The 15,604-nt window shown below is 33.8% G+C and overlaps 1 non-coding gene across 1 annotated transcript; it reads right to left on the reverse strand.

The window, feature by feature from the left end:
- Positions 1-2,320: 2,320 nt before the first annotated feature.
- LOC118935423 (U6 spliceosomal RNA) lies at positions 2,321-2,427 on the reverse strand. Its single transcript, XR_005033815.1, has one exon. It is a non-coding gene; the product is annotated as a U6 spliceosomal RNA (small nuclear RNA).
- Between the last annotated feature and the right edge of the window lie 13,177 nt (positions 2,428-15,604).

The raw sequence follows: 15,604 nt of genomic DNA on the forward strand, positions 1-15,604 counted from the left end.
TTTGGTAGTACTAGAGAATAAATGAATGCTTGGGAATCTGTGCCATTTGCATAGCTCCAGTGACCTCCCGATTGTCCCTGGGCAAATGTTAGCATCTTTAGGCCTAATTGGCATCTCACGCTCAGGGATTTTTATTGAATTTTTTTCTCTGCTGAAGCATGTGAACAGTGTGGGAACATATTGGAAAGGGAACTTTAATCTCATGAAGCTGATGAAGTGCTGTCATCCTTAGACAAAGTGTCTGTCACCTAAGGTTCAGAACAAAACCACAAAGGAATTCAGACGCCAGGTAGGGGCTGCCTCTTGAGCTCCCCTTTGTATTTTTCAAGGGTTCTCATCTTGTCTGCAGGCAACAGAGTGGATGTTTAATTACAGTCTGGAATTTGTACAAAACTTTTGATTACAAATATTATGTGTATCCAAACATAAATACATTTATGTGTATTTTGTAACAGACTATAAAATATATCCTAAATTAATTCATAGATCCTTGATTACTTTCAGATCTGGACTTTCTTAGAGGACACAGAATTCTGACTATCATTCCTCTTGGGTCAAATGACTAATTTCTCTTAAAGATCAATGCCTTTAGGAATTCTGTGTGGCATTTTTTCTCTTCAGTGTTGGAGTTGATTGTTTAATTGATGGCTAGTGTCTTTATTAAAGTCTGTTAATATATCAAAAATTTTTGGTAGAATGGGTAAGGATATGTCTCTGCAGATATGTGGCTTCTGCAGTAACCATCAATGACAAATGTCACTTTAGTTTACTTTGCCTTCCAAGTTCTCTTTTAACGTTTTTTAGTATTTTAATACCACTACAATGTGCTAACAGGTACTTATTAGATCCCTGAAATGCACACAGAATTAAATTACCATGATAGAAAATCATCAGTGCCTGCACAGTTGATGTAGCCGTTCAACACATACTTACTGATAATTAGTTGATCCATGAATATTGATATTCAGCAAGATTGGTACAAAAATGTGTGGGATACAAGTCTTAAAATCAGGGAAATAACTCATTGGAGCACAAACACACACACACATGCACACACACACACACACACCTATAAACGTACTGTGGCTTTATTATAAGTATGCTATGAAAGCATGAACTTTGTGGTTAGAGAAAAATGGGGAAACTAGGCTGAGAGGAAAGAGAAATCTGATGGTCAGAATTACATTTAAATTGTATCCTGAATCAGAGATGGGGTCCAAGTGGCAGAAATATGGTTTGAAAAAAGGGTATTTCTATGGCATGATCAGAGACATAATGTGCAAAAGATCAAGACATTTTCAGGGACTGCTAAGCACTTCAATTTCAGAACTATAATTTGGTTGATTTGCAGAAGAGAAAAATATAGATTGAGTACATACGGGGTAGCTTTGAGTACTAGATGAAAAAGTTCAGACTTTATTTGGAAGATTGAAGGGAACTTTGAAAGGTTTTGGTGTAGAGGAGACCTGGTTCTTAAAAGATCAACTTGGTAGCTCTGTGTGAAATTGATTGTGGGAGGGACAATGGAAGTGAGCAGAGAGATCAGGTACACGGCTACAGAGGTTAGCTGTGAGAAGTTGTAAATCAAGGTGTTTACCAGGAGTGAGCAGTTTATAAATAACAGGCATTACATAGATCAAAAAAGACTAACAATGCATAACATAGAATTAAATGTTACTCCAGTGTTTCAGGTCTTGATTAGTGTGAGCCAGACTACCTAAAGTTAAATTCCTACCCTAGTATTTGCTAACTGAGTCAAGTTATCTCTCTTTGTGTTGCAGTTTCTTCATTTGTAAAATGGGGTTGATAATAATAGTATCTATATTACAGGTTGTCGGTGAGGAAAAAATTAGTCAGGACATATAAAGCTCTTAGAGTGGTTCCTGCTTCATAGAAAGAGAAATAATTGGCACGTTGTGACCTAAGTTGTTTGGTTAGAGTTCAGTATCACCAACGAACAAGGCCAATTTTGTGGTTGAAGAGATGAAGCAGCTTTCTACACTGTAGTATTAGTGTAATTTGCGAGATGCCTTGTAAAAAAAAACTCTACCCAAAACCCTGTCTCCCATGAAAAGCTGGAAGCCAGAATGCTTGTGCGTATTTTTACACTGGTGTTCCAGTGTCTAAACATTGCCATGTGTATCTGAACCTATACCTCAGTCTTTTTAGGTATATTCAACGTCGCCGTTTTATAGATTAGCATGTAGACTCAGTGGGGCTATATGGTTTATCTGAGATCATACATATTGAAAAGTAGCTAGGGACCTGAACTATTTCTAATCCAGAGGCCCACAAAGTTTTTTGTTTTGTTTTGTTTTGTTTTAATATGGAACGCTTCACGAATTTACGTGTCATCCTTGCGCAGGGGCCATGCTAATCTTTTCTGTATCGTTCCAATCTTAGTATACGTGCTGCTGAAGCGAGCACAGAGGCTCACAAAGTTTATCCTTTGACTTTTAGCCCTCGTTTCAAATCTATAGAATTGTTGAGCAGTTAGTATAAATCTATTTTATAACCTATAATCAGGAGAACTAGGGTCAAGCCCAAGCTCTACTATCATTCCAGTCTTATCAGATGAATCGTAATTGATTAGGACTAGATCAATGACTAGAGGGCAAGCCTCCTGACTCCAATATAGGATTCTTTATACTATACCTCATTTTAATGTAAGTGAGATTTTCTTTCTGTATACAAAAAACTAACACACAAGGAACACACATCACACACATAGCCACACAGTATGTGTGTATATACCCACATAAATGCAAGTAAAAAGATAGTTTACTTCATTTGCCTTCTCTTGCCTCCTTATGTTTTAAGAACTAACTCCTCTATAAACTTCATGAACATTGAGACACAGTACCTTGTTGGAGAGTTTGCTTTTCAAAATAAATTCAAGAAGGATGGTTACGGAGGAATATTCCCACAAAGATCACTTATCTTGTAAAAAAAAATCTAATCATAGCCTAATTTTTGAGTAAGGAAAACTATCATGAGCATTGTGTTTCATATGGTCCTATGATCATGTAAGAGGCGGAACATATATTCTGGGACTCCACTCTTATTCAGTCATGTAAATGGCCTGTGGCATACTAGAAGGAGCAAACCACTTTAACTTTCCAGGGACTTGCAAAGACAGAGTCTTGGAGCCTGGCAGCCTTTCCAGCAATCTTTTACTACCAAGCCATACCTGTGTTCAAGATGGTAATTAGCACCATCAGGAAGGTTCTCAGCCAAGAGCAGTGCATTCATATGTTCTTTTGTTTTAACCTCCCTTGGGGCCTTTGCTGACTGAATGGCCCAGTTATATTTTTATTATTTTTGACAGATTAGGTTTGGGATTTTATTTCTCTAGGTATATTCATCCAAGTATTTTAAGCTTATGTGTTTAGTTTGTGTATTAAAACAGACACGGTGGGGGTGACACCATTGAAAATTTGTTGTTTTTTTAGTTTAATAAGCTAGATACTCAGTCCTCCCTAACCACTACTTTTTCTTCCCCCTACACACTTTCTCCCCCTCCTCCTCTTTGTCCTCCGCCTTCTTCTCCTCCTCTCTCCCCCTCCCCCTTCTTCTTAATCATCATCTTCTTCTCTCTTTCTCTTTCTCTCAATCTCCCTGTCTCAGAAATTTCAGAATGCTTCTTGGCAGTGAGTTTAGGCGGTGACTACTCCAATTACCCAAAATCAAAGATCTGAAATCCATATAGAAAAGACACTTTACTTAAATTGAGAGAATACTTTTGCAAACTTGACCCGATAACTTTCAATAATTTTAGATGTATGTATTATTAATCATATTTTCAGAAAATAACTGAGCTTATAAATTCACACCCATAGCAAACAGATATGCAATGCACATATTCCCCCTAAAAGTATATTATACTTTTTATCCACATAGAAGATCATTTCTCATCAGCTTTATATGCAACCCATTGAGGTACCTCTGTCTGTATCAAGAGATACAACATTCTGTACTTTTAAAACAAAGCTACAACTAATTTCAAGAGTGTTTCCTATATGTAAATGCCTTATCTACTCACAAATATAGACTTTAAAAGTATATATCATGTATTTGCATATATATGTATATGTACATACATATATATTATATGTATTAGATTAAAAAATTGATCAATGTTCATGAAAATAAAATGTCTAGGAAAAAGTTTATGATGATCTATGGATTATCTATGGAAAATCTATGGATAAAAGGATTAAATAATACTATGAGAACTTTTTTGAATAAGCTAATATGCAATCTATAAAATTATAAACACTTATAAAAAGACTAGAATCTAATTATTCTCATAAGTAAGGTGACATTTTAAATAGTGTACTTAATTATTAACAAGGTCAATGTTATGCTAAATATTAGAAAATATTTTGCAATAATTGATCTATCATGAATCAGTTACCACCAACACTGGGTCAGAAAACAGTAGATATATTTAAGATACTGCTGGTTGATAATTTGAGGATTCACAGATAATCAAGTAAATTTTATTTTAATCACATGCTAGATTAAAAAATCAGTATCAGAGGTTTTCAGTCTGATCTCTGCGTGAGCATGGGACTTGCTTGGTGTAGCCTCAGAGTAGGCTTCACCCTGAAGAGAAACAGCGGCAGTCCTTTCTAGTGTGAACCAGAGCACCTTGGGTTTGACCTGTTTGATGCATCGTAATTTCACATAAGATTTTATTTGAAGTAGGTATCTCTACTGCCAAAACAGTGTTGAAAACCAGTGATCCAAATACTGACTTACTGACTTTTCCTTAAAAACCTCTAAATGCTTTGTATTTATGAATAAGGTCTGAACCCTTTATTGAGAGAACCCACTTGTTCTCTCCTGTGCCTGCATCCTAAGCTCCCAACAAGTCGAACTAATGCACCTGTATTTCCCCAGTGCTCTCCGAGGATTCCATTTTTTAAATATATTGCTTTCTTTCCATGGCCTGATTCTGCCTCTGACTTTTCCCATGGCTACCTCCTTCTCCTCCAGGTTTTCTTTTTCTGTAATAAACATATAGCAAAAGATATGTCCCCTTCACAAATGTTTAAGTGTATTATATAAAATTGTTAACTATAAGCGGGATATCATCAAGCACATCTCTAGAACTCTTCCATCCTTCATGCCTGGAACTCTATGCATGTTGAACAGCAGCTCTCCAATTCCTCCTCCCCTAACCCTTGGCGACCGCCATTCTACTCTGCTTCCCCAAGTGTGAGTACTTCAGACACCTCATATGAGTGCAATTATGCAGTATTTGTCCTTCTATGGCTGGCTTACTTCACTTATCATAATGTCCTCGAGGTTTACTCATGAGGTAACATATGACAGGATTTCCTTCACTTTATGCTTGAATAACATCCTCCTCCAGATTTTCTTAAGGTACGATTAACAAAGCACTTCCATTTGTTACAGCTCTTAGTGTTTAAGTATTTATTCAACTTCACTGTGTTTGCCAAAATTACCTATCTTTCCCCCTTTCTAATTTTAAAGCTTATTTAGTTCTGTCTGTTGCTCCTGATATATTGCTCAGTGCACATTAGACATTCAATAAATGGTGTTACATTATAGGAACATTTTTGGAAGAGAATGTGAGAATACTCAGGTTCCACACCTCCTCCTCCAACTTGTTATTTAAATTGTTCTAGAGGTGGAATTATTAAGGGTATTTGAAAGTTACTACTAATTCTAGTGTGCAGCCGGGATAGAAAATTGCCAGTCTGAGACCTGGAGTACAACATATCTTACTTTACCCCACCTATTGCTTTCTATTTCATTTTTTTGTTTCTGTTCCATAGAGGTATTTATTATGAACTGTCCAGTAAATTAAAATTGTTGAGTGTTGAAGACAGAGTAAGTGTTCATTAAATACTTTTGTCAGGACCTTAAGAGAGCTTGACCTTTCTCACATTCCTTTCTTACATACCCTCTATACCCATTTTGTTGAGAATTCTTATCATGAAATAGATGTTGAATTCTGTCAAATGCTTTTTCAGCATATATTGAGATGATAAGGATTTTTTATCCTTCTTTTTGTTAATATGGTATATGATATTGATTGATTTACTATTATACCATCCTTGCACCCCTGGAATAAATTGCACTTGGACATGATGGATGTTCCTTTTGATGTATTTTGAATTTGATTTGCTAATATTTTGTTGAGTATTTTTACTTCTATGTTCATCAGGGATATTGGTCTATAATTTTCTTTTTTGTGGTCTCTTTGTCTGGTTTTGGTATTTGAGTGATGGTGCTGCTGGCCTCATAGAATGAGTTTGGAAGTAACTTCTACTTTTTGAAATACTTTAAGAAGGATGGGTATTAGTTCTTCTTTAGATGTTTGGTAGAATTCAGCTGTGTAGCCATGTGGTCCTAGAGTTTTGTTAATTAGGAATTTTTTGATTGCCAATTCAATTTCATTGCTGGTGATTGGTCTATTTACATTTTCTATTTCTTCCTGAGTCAGTTGTGGAAGGTTGCATTTTTCTAGGAAGTTGTGCATTTCTTCTAGATTATCCAATTTATTGGCATATTTTTCATAGTATTATCTAATAATTTTTTTGTATTTCTTTAGTATCTGTTTTGTCTGTTCCTTCTTCATTTCTGATTTTGTTTATTTGTGTACTTTCTCTTTTTTTTCTTGATAAGTCTGGCTAGGGGTTTATCTTACTAATGGGTTTCAGCCCCTGGCAAGTTCACTATGGATTCAGTGAGACCGAGGAATGACAATGGAATGTTCTTGGGGTGAAAGTGTTTATTACCTGGCTTGTTCTTCCAACGATAGGTCAAGCACTAAATTATGACTGCGTTCAACAGTCTTCAGGTCTGTAATCCTCCTTCATCTCTGCCTCCACCCAGAGCACTGGGTAGAGTGCTTTATATAGTGACTCAGTCAGTAATAGCTTATTGCCTATGGGTGTGGAAGCAGTTGCTTCCACCAGACCAGTTATATCTTCAAGTAGTTTAGGTCCAGGTGAGGGTCCTGGCCATAGGGACCTTCACTTTATCCATAGGGTTCATCTATTTTGTTTATTTTCTTAAAGAGCTAGCTCTTGATTTCATTGATTTTTCTATTGTTTTATTCTTCTTTATATTATTTATTTCTGCTCTGATCTTTATTATGTCCCTCCTTCTACTAACTTTAGGCTTCATTCTTCTTTTTCTAATTTCTTTAATTATGAGTTTAGACTGTTTTGAGGGGGATTGTTCTTGCTTCTTTAGGTAGGCCCTTATTGCTATGTACTTCCTTCTTAGAATGGCCTTTGCAGCATCCCGTGAATATTGGACTGTTGAATTTTTGTTTTCATCTGTCTCTATGCATTGTTTGATTTCTGTTTTAATTTGGTCATTGATCTATTGATTATTTAGGAGCATGTTGTTTAGCCTCCATGTGTTTGTAGGCTTTTGTTTTCTCTGTGTAATTTGTTTCTAGCTTTATACCATTGTGATTTGAATAGTTACTAAAGATAACAAAGTCTTTCTACCAAACATACCAAAATGTGAGACTTAATCATGCAAAGAAAAATCACAGCTTATATGTTTAAAATTTTATTTCTTCAGTGAATAAAAAGCCTCATCATATATTAGAATCACCTAGAGTTTATCCCAGCAATTAAAAAAAAACATCATGTTAACATATAGAAGGAAATAAAAACTTCTCCTTATATGAATAAAAATCACTTAATCAAGTTCAATTCTTATTTGCAATGTAAAGAAAATTCCCAGCAAAATAGAAAGAGATAGGAAATTTATTAAGAAAACTCAAGAAAAGGATCTATTTAAATTCAATAGGAAAAATACTTAAGGGAGAACTTTAGAAGAACTTTTGATATCATCAGAAAGAAATGATTGATGCTGCAACATTGTACTGGAGATGGAAACTTTAGATATAAGACAAATAAATTGGTTTTAAAATAATTAGAAGCAACATGAGAAAATGGCCTATAAAATAAAGGATAATCAAATGAAAAAATATCAGAAAGTTCAGTAATTTGGAAAAAATTAAGATAGCATAGACTTCAAAAACATTCCTGTACAGTAATAAATATCATTTAGTTAATAGCTAAAATATTCAGTTTGGAACTGTAACAAATACCATAAGGTACTAATTATGTGAAAAAATTATAAAACTATTTAATAGATATGTTTAAACAGAACCTACTTAAATATGAAGATATAATATTTTCACTGATGAAAAGAAGTGAAGCCTAAAAATATGACTGAATTTCTGTAATCTCATAATAAAACTTAAATGAATGAAAAGTTGTTTCTTATAGATGAGCAAAGAAAGTGGTTTCTTGAGATGAAATCTACTCCTGGCAAGGAAGCGATGCAGATTGTTGAAATAACAAAGAAGGATTTAGAATATTACATAAACTTAGTTTTTATGTTTAAGATTAAGGTTTATGTTTGACATTTATGTTTAAGATTAAGGTGAGATTTCAGAAGATTGACCCCACTTATGTAAGTTCTACAGTGGGTAAAATGAATGCTATTAAACAGCATTGTATGCTACAGAAAAAATGTTCATGAAAAAAAGAGTCAATCAGTGTGGCAAAATTCATTGTCTTATTTTAAGAATTTACTACAGCCACCTCTACATTTAGCAACCACCACCCTGAACAGTCAGGAGACATCAGCATCAAGGCAGGACCCTCCAGCATTAAAGATTAACAACTTGCTAAAAGCTCAGATGATTGTTAACATTTTTTAGCAATGAAGTATTTTTTAAAGTATGTACATTGTTTTATAGACATAATGCTACTGCACACTAAATAGACTAGAGTATAGCATAAACATAACTTCTATATGCACTGGGAAACCAAAAAATTCGTTCAGTGCATTTTATTGCAATCTTCACTTTATTGCAGTTGTCTGCAACTGAACTCACAGTATCTTCAAGGTATCCTGTGATTCCTGCACAAAATCTGCAGGTTTTCTAGTTTGCTTATGCCACTAAAAAAACTAACCTTAGAATTCAATTAAAGAGTAAATGAGAAAAGAGACCTAAGATAACTTTTAGGAACAAAGAACCAAATATATATAATTTATTACTACTACTTACTATGTCATTAGTTCAAGTAAAGACCAATACAATCAAGTAGAGTTTCAGAAATATATCCACAAAGTTATGAAAACTTGTCATACAAGAGAAGGGACATTACATATTATCAAAGAATAAATTGTTATAAATAAATGTTGGCAGAACAATTGATTATTCATCTAAAAAATTTTAGATTCCTGGTTAATAAAGTGAGTGAAAGTAAATTTCAGATGAATGAACTACCTCATGAATAAATTACTTAAAGAATAGTTTCTTAGACACAACACCAAATGCACTGTTAGGCAATATATTGATAAATTAATAGCTAAAATTTAATTTGTGCAATGAGACAGTTTTGGAAAAAAAATTTTTCATGTACATATTTCACAGGTTATCCATATTCATGATGAAGTTTGAGGAACACAACTGTAGAGACAGCATTGCACACAGTCAGTCATAAGGAGATAGGTTCGGGGATGTTTATGGCATTAAATATATTAGAACAAGGGTCCATCAATTAATATACAGATGAAGCAAACTGCTATAATAATTAAAAAACAAAATACTGTAATGCAGTTAAAATTAATAAAATAAAGGTACGTGTACAAGATCAAGCACAATTCAAAAATATGAGATCAAATAAAAATGATTATGATATAATTTATCATTTACTTTTGTTATTTTTGTCTAAAAACCCACATATAAAGCTACCTTTCTACACAAATACAGGAGTAAAAAAAGTATCTGTAGAAACTCAATACTCTAATTTGACACTGGCGATTTTTTTTTTTGTATATAATTATTTTTTATTGAAGGGTAGTTGACACACAGTATTACATTAGTTTCAGGTGTACAATACAGTGATTCAACATTTATATACATGATAATTCTAGGTACCAGCTATCACCATACCAAGTTGTTACAATATTTTGACTATATTCCTTATGCTATACATTACATCCCGGTTACTTATTTATTTTACAATTGGGAGTGTGTACTTTTCTTTTTTTTTTTTTTGTGAGGGCATCTCTCATATTTATTGATCAAATGGTTTTAACAACAATAAAATTCTGTATAGGGGAGTCAATGCTCAATGCACAATCATTAATCCACCCCAAGCCTAATTTTCGTCAGTCTCCAATCTTTTGAAGCATAACGAACAAGTTCTTACATGGAGAACAAATTCTTACATAGTGAATAAGTTACATGGTGAACAGTACAAGGGCAGTCATCACAGAAACTTTTGGTTTTGCTCATGCATTATGAACTATAAACAATCAGTCAAATATGAATATTCATTTGATTTTTGTACTTGATTTATATGTGGATACCACATTTCTCTCTTTATTATTATTATTTTTAATAAAATGCTGAAGTGCTAGGTAGATACAAGATAAAGGTAGAAAACATAGTTTAGTGTTGTAAGAGAGCAAATGTAGATGATCAGGTGTGTGCCTGTAGACTATGTGTTAATCCAAGCTAGACCAGGGCAATAAAACATCCACGTATGCAGAAGATTTCTCTCAGAACAGGGGGGGTGGGGTTCTAAGCCTCACCTCTGTTGATCCCCAATTTCTCACCTGATGGCCCCCCTGCGACTGTGCCTGTCTTAGGTTGTTCCTCCCTTGAGGAATCTTACCCATCTCTGGCTAACCAGTCATCTTCTGGGGCCATACAGGGAAATGTAAAGTTGGTAAGTGAGAGAGAAGCAATATTGTTTGAAAAGGTTAGCTTTTTACTTCTTTGCATATTTATGCCCTGTGGCTTCTATGCCCAGCATTTGTCCTGAGGTATCTTTACCACTTGGAAGAATTATGATACTCGGTAAATTCGATATGAGGTACGAATTCTATTTAAGAGTTGTAATTAGGAAGGAAGAAGAAAAGCTATAGAAGTAGCAGGCGGAAGAAAACTTGGGAAGATTGATTATTTCTTTGACATATCTTCTTGTAGAGTAACTTCAGCATGTATAGGTTTTAAACTACTACTTAAATTGCGCACACACATTAACATAATAGGAGTACAGTTACATAACCAAAGCAGACCTATAATTACCAGCCATCTCCAGTGAAACCAAGAAAACCAGTTAGGCACCTTAGGCATTTGTGAAAACTTATCTATGATATGGTGGATATTGTCCAACTGAACTTGAGCAGTCTGAGAGAAATCAGACAAAACAACCCATTCCTGGGGACTGTTCACATCCCATATATTCTTTTAACAGTAGATAGTCTGTAGTTGTAAGATTTTGGAGTGCTACAGTTTGCACTTCTCCTAATTCTTGGTTGAGTTCCAACAGTATAGATCCAGTCAAATTTGTTGTTTTACTGTATGTACAGGCCAGCTTAGATATCTCCTTCTTCATTCCTATGGCAAGTCCAGGAACTGGTGGGATGAGTGCATCTACAGCTGTAGCAGTGCATGGATCTTTGTTGGGGTTTTTTGATGATCATCTTCTGGTATGAGTCTTCCAGAGAGTGCTGATGTTGGAAGTTCTTCTTCGTATCGTATCTTAGTTCATTTTTGGGGTAGCCAAATTAGGCTTTGATCCTCTGTATAAACACAAACAGACCCTTTGCCTACACTTTTATATGCCCTTTATACCATTGTGACACTGGCTATTTTTGTTGAAGAATTGAGGAAGGATATATCCGGGGATTTTGAACTTTATGTGCAGTACTATAATTCTTAAAAGCAAACAACCCAAAATATGTAATGTTAAATTATAAAATATTAGGTTTTATTTGAAAGAGGATTTTGGGTACATGAGTGTTAATTACATTGATTTCTTTATATATGAATGTTTGAATTTTTTTCAGAATCAAAGTAATAAAACAGGTAACATAATAAGCTAACCCCTAAAATATAAAGGATCAGATTAAAAGTTTCACAAAGAGTCATGGCCAGAGAATTCATGGACTATAATATAACTCTTAAGACTCACCTAGACTCATACCTTCTTCTGGATACTCCTCATTTTTTTATGATGAAATAGGTTAGTAATTTGATAAAATATTAGCTGTTTCAACTTCAAGTGACAGAATGCCCCTTACCAATTTACAGGTGTCAGGAAATATCACATGTGCTTTGTGTCCTTACACCAAAGACTTTTTAAATTTTTTTCCTGATTGTGGTCCTTGAATGTGAGAGTGACAGTTAGCTGAAATATTGAAAACCAAACTAGCAGCTGAATGAGGACTGTAAGTCATAACGCCTTTTTAAGAATCACATTTGTCTTCCTTTCAATGAGCAATACAACTTTTCAAATGGTTAAGAAAAAGGCATGTTCAACAAGATTTGTCAACAGAGGCTTAATTATAAATAGATTAACTTGCTAATTTTATTTTCCATTTAGTTATAACAGAATCAATGAAAATAACTTAGAATCATCTGATGAAGCATGGTAATGTGTAGAGAAAATAAACTTTTAGATTCTTGATAACTGGTTTGAAATTCAACTATGCCAAGTATTAGGTAGACAGTGTGTATATATCTGGACCTTAAGTTCTTTATATTTAAAATGAAAATAAAACTTACTTTTAATTATTATGATGAGAGTTAGAATCTTACATGCAGTGCATTAAGTATATAATCTAATCAAGTACTAAAGTTATGGAGTAAAAATTTTGAAATTTTGTGGAAACAAAGCATGCATTTTTGGTGGAAAACCTTTTTCTTAATGCCTCAACTGATGCTATTGTATTTTTAAAAATTATTTTGTACTTTTATAAGTATTCACCAGTATTAATTATAAGACTACAGAAGTAGCCCCTTATCTTGGGAGATATGTTCCAAGACCCCCAGTGGATACCTGAAAGTGAGGACAGTACCAAACCCTACATTTATATTTTCCTATACATAGATAACTATGATAAAGTTTAATTTATTAATTGGGCATGGTAAGAGATTAACAACAATAACATTTATTAATAACAAAACAAAAACAGAACAATAACATTTATCAATAACAATAACAAAAACAGAACAATAACATTTATCAATAACAGTAACAAAAACAGAACAATTATCACAACATACTATAATAAAACCTATGCAAATGTGGTCTCTTCCTTGAAATATCTTGTACTATATTCAGCCTTCTTGCAATGATGTGAGAGGATAAAATGACTGCGTGTTGAAAGGAATTGAGGTGAATGATGCAGGCATTGTGACCTAGCGTAGGTTACTATTGACAGTGGGTCAGAAGGAGAATCAACTGCTTTCATACCACAGTTGATCACAGGTAACTAAAACTGTGCATCCTAAGGAGCATTAGTATATTTAAATCCTGTCCCATGTTAGTCAGTATAGATCCATAAATTGCATACTTACCGTGTAAGTATATAGTTAATGATTATTTAAAGATCAAAGGAGTTTTTTTCTAGGATTCAGTAATTTCAGAGACTGCAGTAGCTCACATATTGTTTATGGAGTCAACTCAAAGAAACTGTCTTGCACTGATGTTATTAACATACTAGAGGAAAAAATTTATCTTTGCAATTGAGCAACTACTAAACAGATAATTAATTGATAATTAATAGGTAGCTATTGAACAGATGATTAACACTAATGATGTTTTACAGCACAAAAAGGGGAATAAAATCTTCATTCAGGAACTTTTTCAATTATAGTGTTTACAAGAGGAGTAAAATGGAAGTCTCTAACATTAATGAATTGAGGATTTTAGAATTATTGAATCCCCTATTAATATCTTTGTTGAGGAATATTATTAGAGTATTGAGGGGTGGCCAATGGATCAAATGCTGTGGAAATAAGCTATAAACACAAGTAGTTGACTATTTTGATTAAAATACTGATTTCTAGTAAACTTCTGATCCAAATAATTTTTCCATATATTTCCATGGTAGCCTTTCAATATACATTACCCCTGGTAATTCATAAATTTATTCTTACAAATATAGTCATTTAATTTTTTTGATTCCCATTCACATTAATTGTTTGAAACATTTCTAATCACTTCACCCTACCATCCAAGAATTTATCTTGTGCAATTTTTTGTCTCTTGTCTTTCCTGTCTTCTCTTCCAGTTGAACATTTCCTTATTTTTTCACAATGGTTTCCAGAAGATTCCAGTCCTTTCCAAGCCCTTTATGCAGAAGTCATGTTTTAGCATTGTCAATGTATTGCGTTATTCTTCTCTTCTGGCTTTTTCACTATGTGGTTTGCTTTATGGTCAGAGACTCAAGGATGGTTTATTAGTCTCCCAAACATCCAACTCTATCCAAGTACCCAGGACACAAAGCGACCCTAAAACTCAGTGTTGGATGGATCTCTATATTTCCTTAATAGAATTAGGGCTTTGTTGTGGGACTTCGAGGAACTTTTCTCTACAGCCTGCTTCTGTAGCTCAGGGAAACAGTATCTGCCCCGTTTCCCATGCAGCAATATTGATCACCAGTTAAGCTCTCAATATCTGATTTGATTTCTGGCCTTGCCAGTCTAAATCATATGCACAGGTCTACCCCTTGAACTGTCAGGTTTCTGGGACTGTTTTCCCATCAAAAACTGTAGTCTCTTACTGACCCTTTCTGCACAATAATTTACAGTGATTAGACTGTTCTTCTCAAACTAGGAAATAGATTCACTTAGGAATGTATATTTACCATTGACATTAGTTCAAAGAGTTGTTTTAAGTGTATGGGTTTTGTTACATGTACTGTTTTATTTGTATCTTATTTACTTTCATTGGTTCATGATTTTTAGAAAATTATTCTAGGTTAACTTACTGTACTTCTCATTGATTTTGTGGCAGTATCTTGCTTGGAAAACAACTATTAAAAAATATTTCTTCATTATTAGTAGTTCATATTGTGAGGCTCAATAAAGTTCCTGACCATTACAAATTCTCAGCACTAGGATCTTAGTGGTATTTTTACATTGCCTCTTATCAAAGAGAGAAAAAAATCTGTATCACAGAAGAGAATCTAAATGACATAACCTTTTATTTCAGTGCTTCCTTTCCCAGCCATCTTCTATCGTTGGTCTTCAGGTTGCTTACCTTTCTTGATTGAAAATGCTGGATGTGCATTTTGGTATTTTTTTCTTAAACTAATAAAATCCACTGTCTAGTAGGAATATGTGGAGAAATACATTTACATCTTTAGCTTTGAATGTAGTATATAGACAGGATGTTTATTTGATTTAATTATTGTAAGTTTTACGTCTTCTGACAGTTCCTTTATTTCTCAAACAAAAATATTTTCTCTCATAATAAAAACACATGACTTTTTGCAGTATTTCAGAAAAGTTGTAGAACACATGTTAAATATGACTTTGTCATATCTATAATATATTCCATAAAATCCACAATCAATGGGTAATAAACTATTCGCCTTTAAAGGAAGACTTTAAACAAAACACATTAAGAGAAATTAATCTTTAGGTTCAATCGTTAAGTGGGACCCTGTCATTACTTTTCCCTTCTTCCTTTTTTAAAAAGTCTTTTACAGTCTACTTGTGAAAAAGTATATGAATATGTATCAGATTTTGTTTGTATGATTTTCTTTTTCCCAACTCTCTGTGGTTCTT

Source organism: Manis pentadactyla, chromosome 2 (assembly GCF_030020395.1).
Source record: "Manis pentadactyla isolate mManPen7 chromosome 2, mManPen7.hap1, whole genome shotgun sequence".
Lineage (NCBI taxonomy): Eukaryota > Metazoa > Chordata > Mammalia > Pholidota > Manidae > Manis > Manis pentadactyla.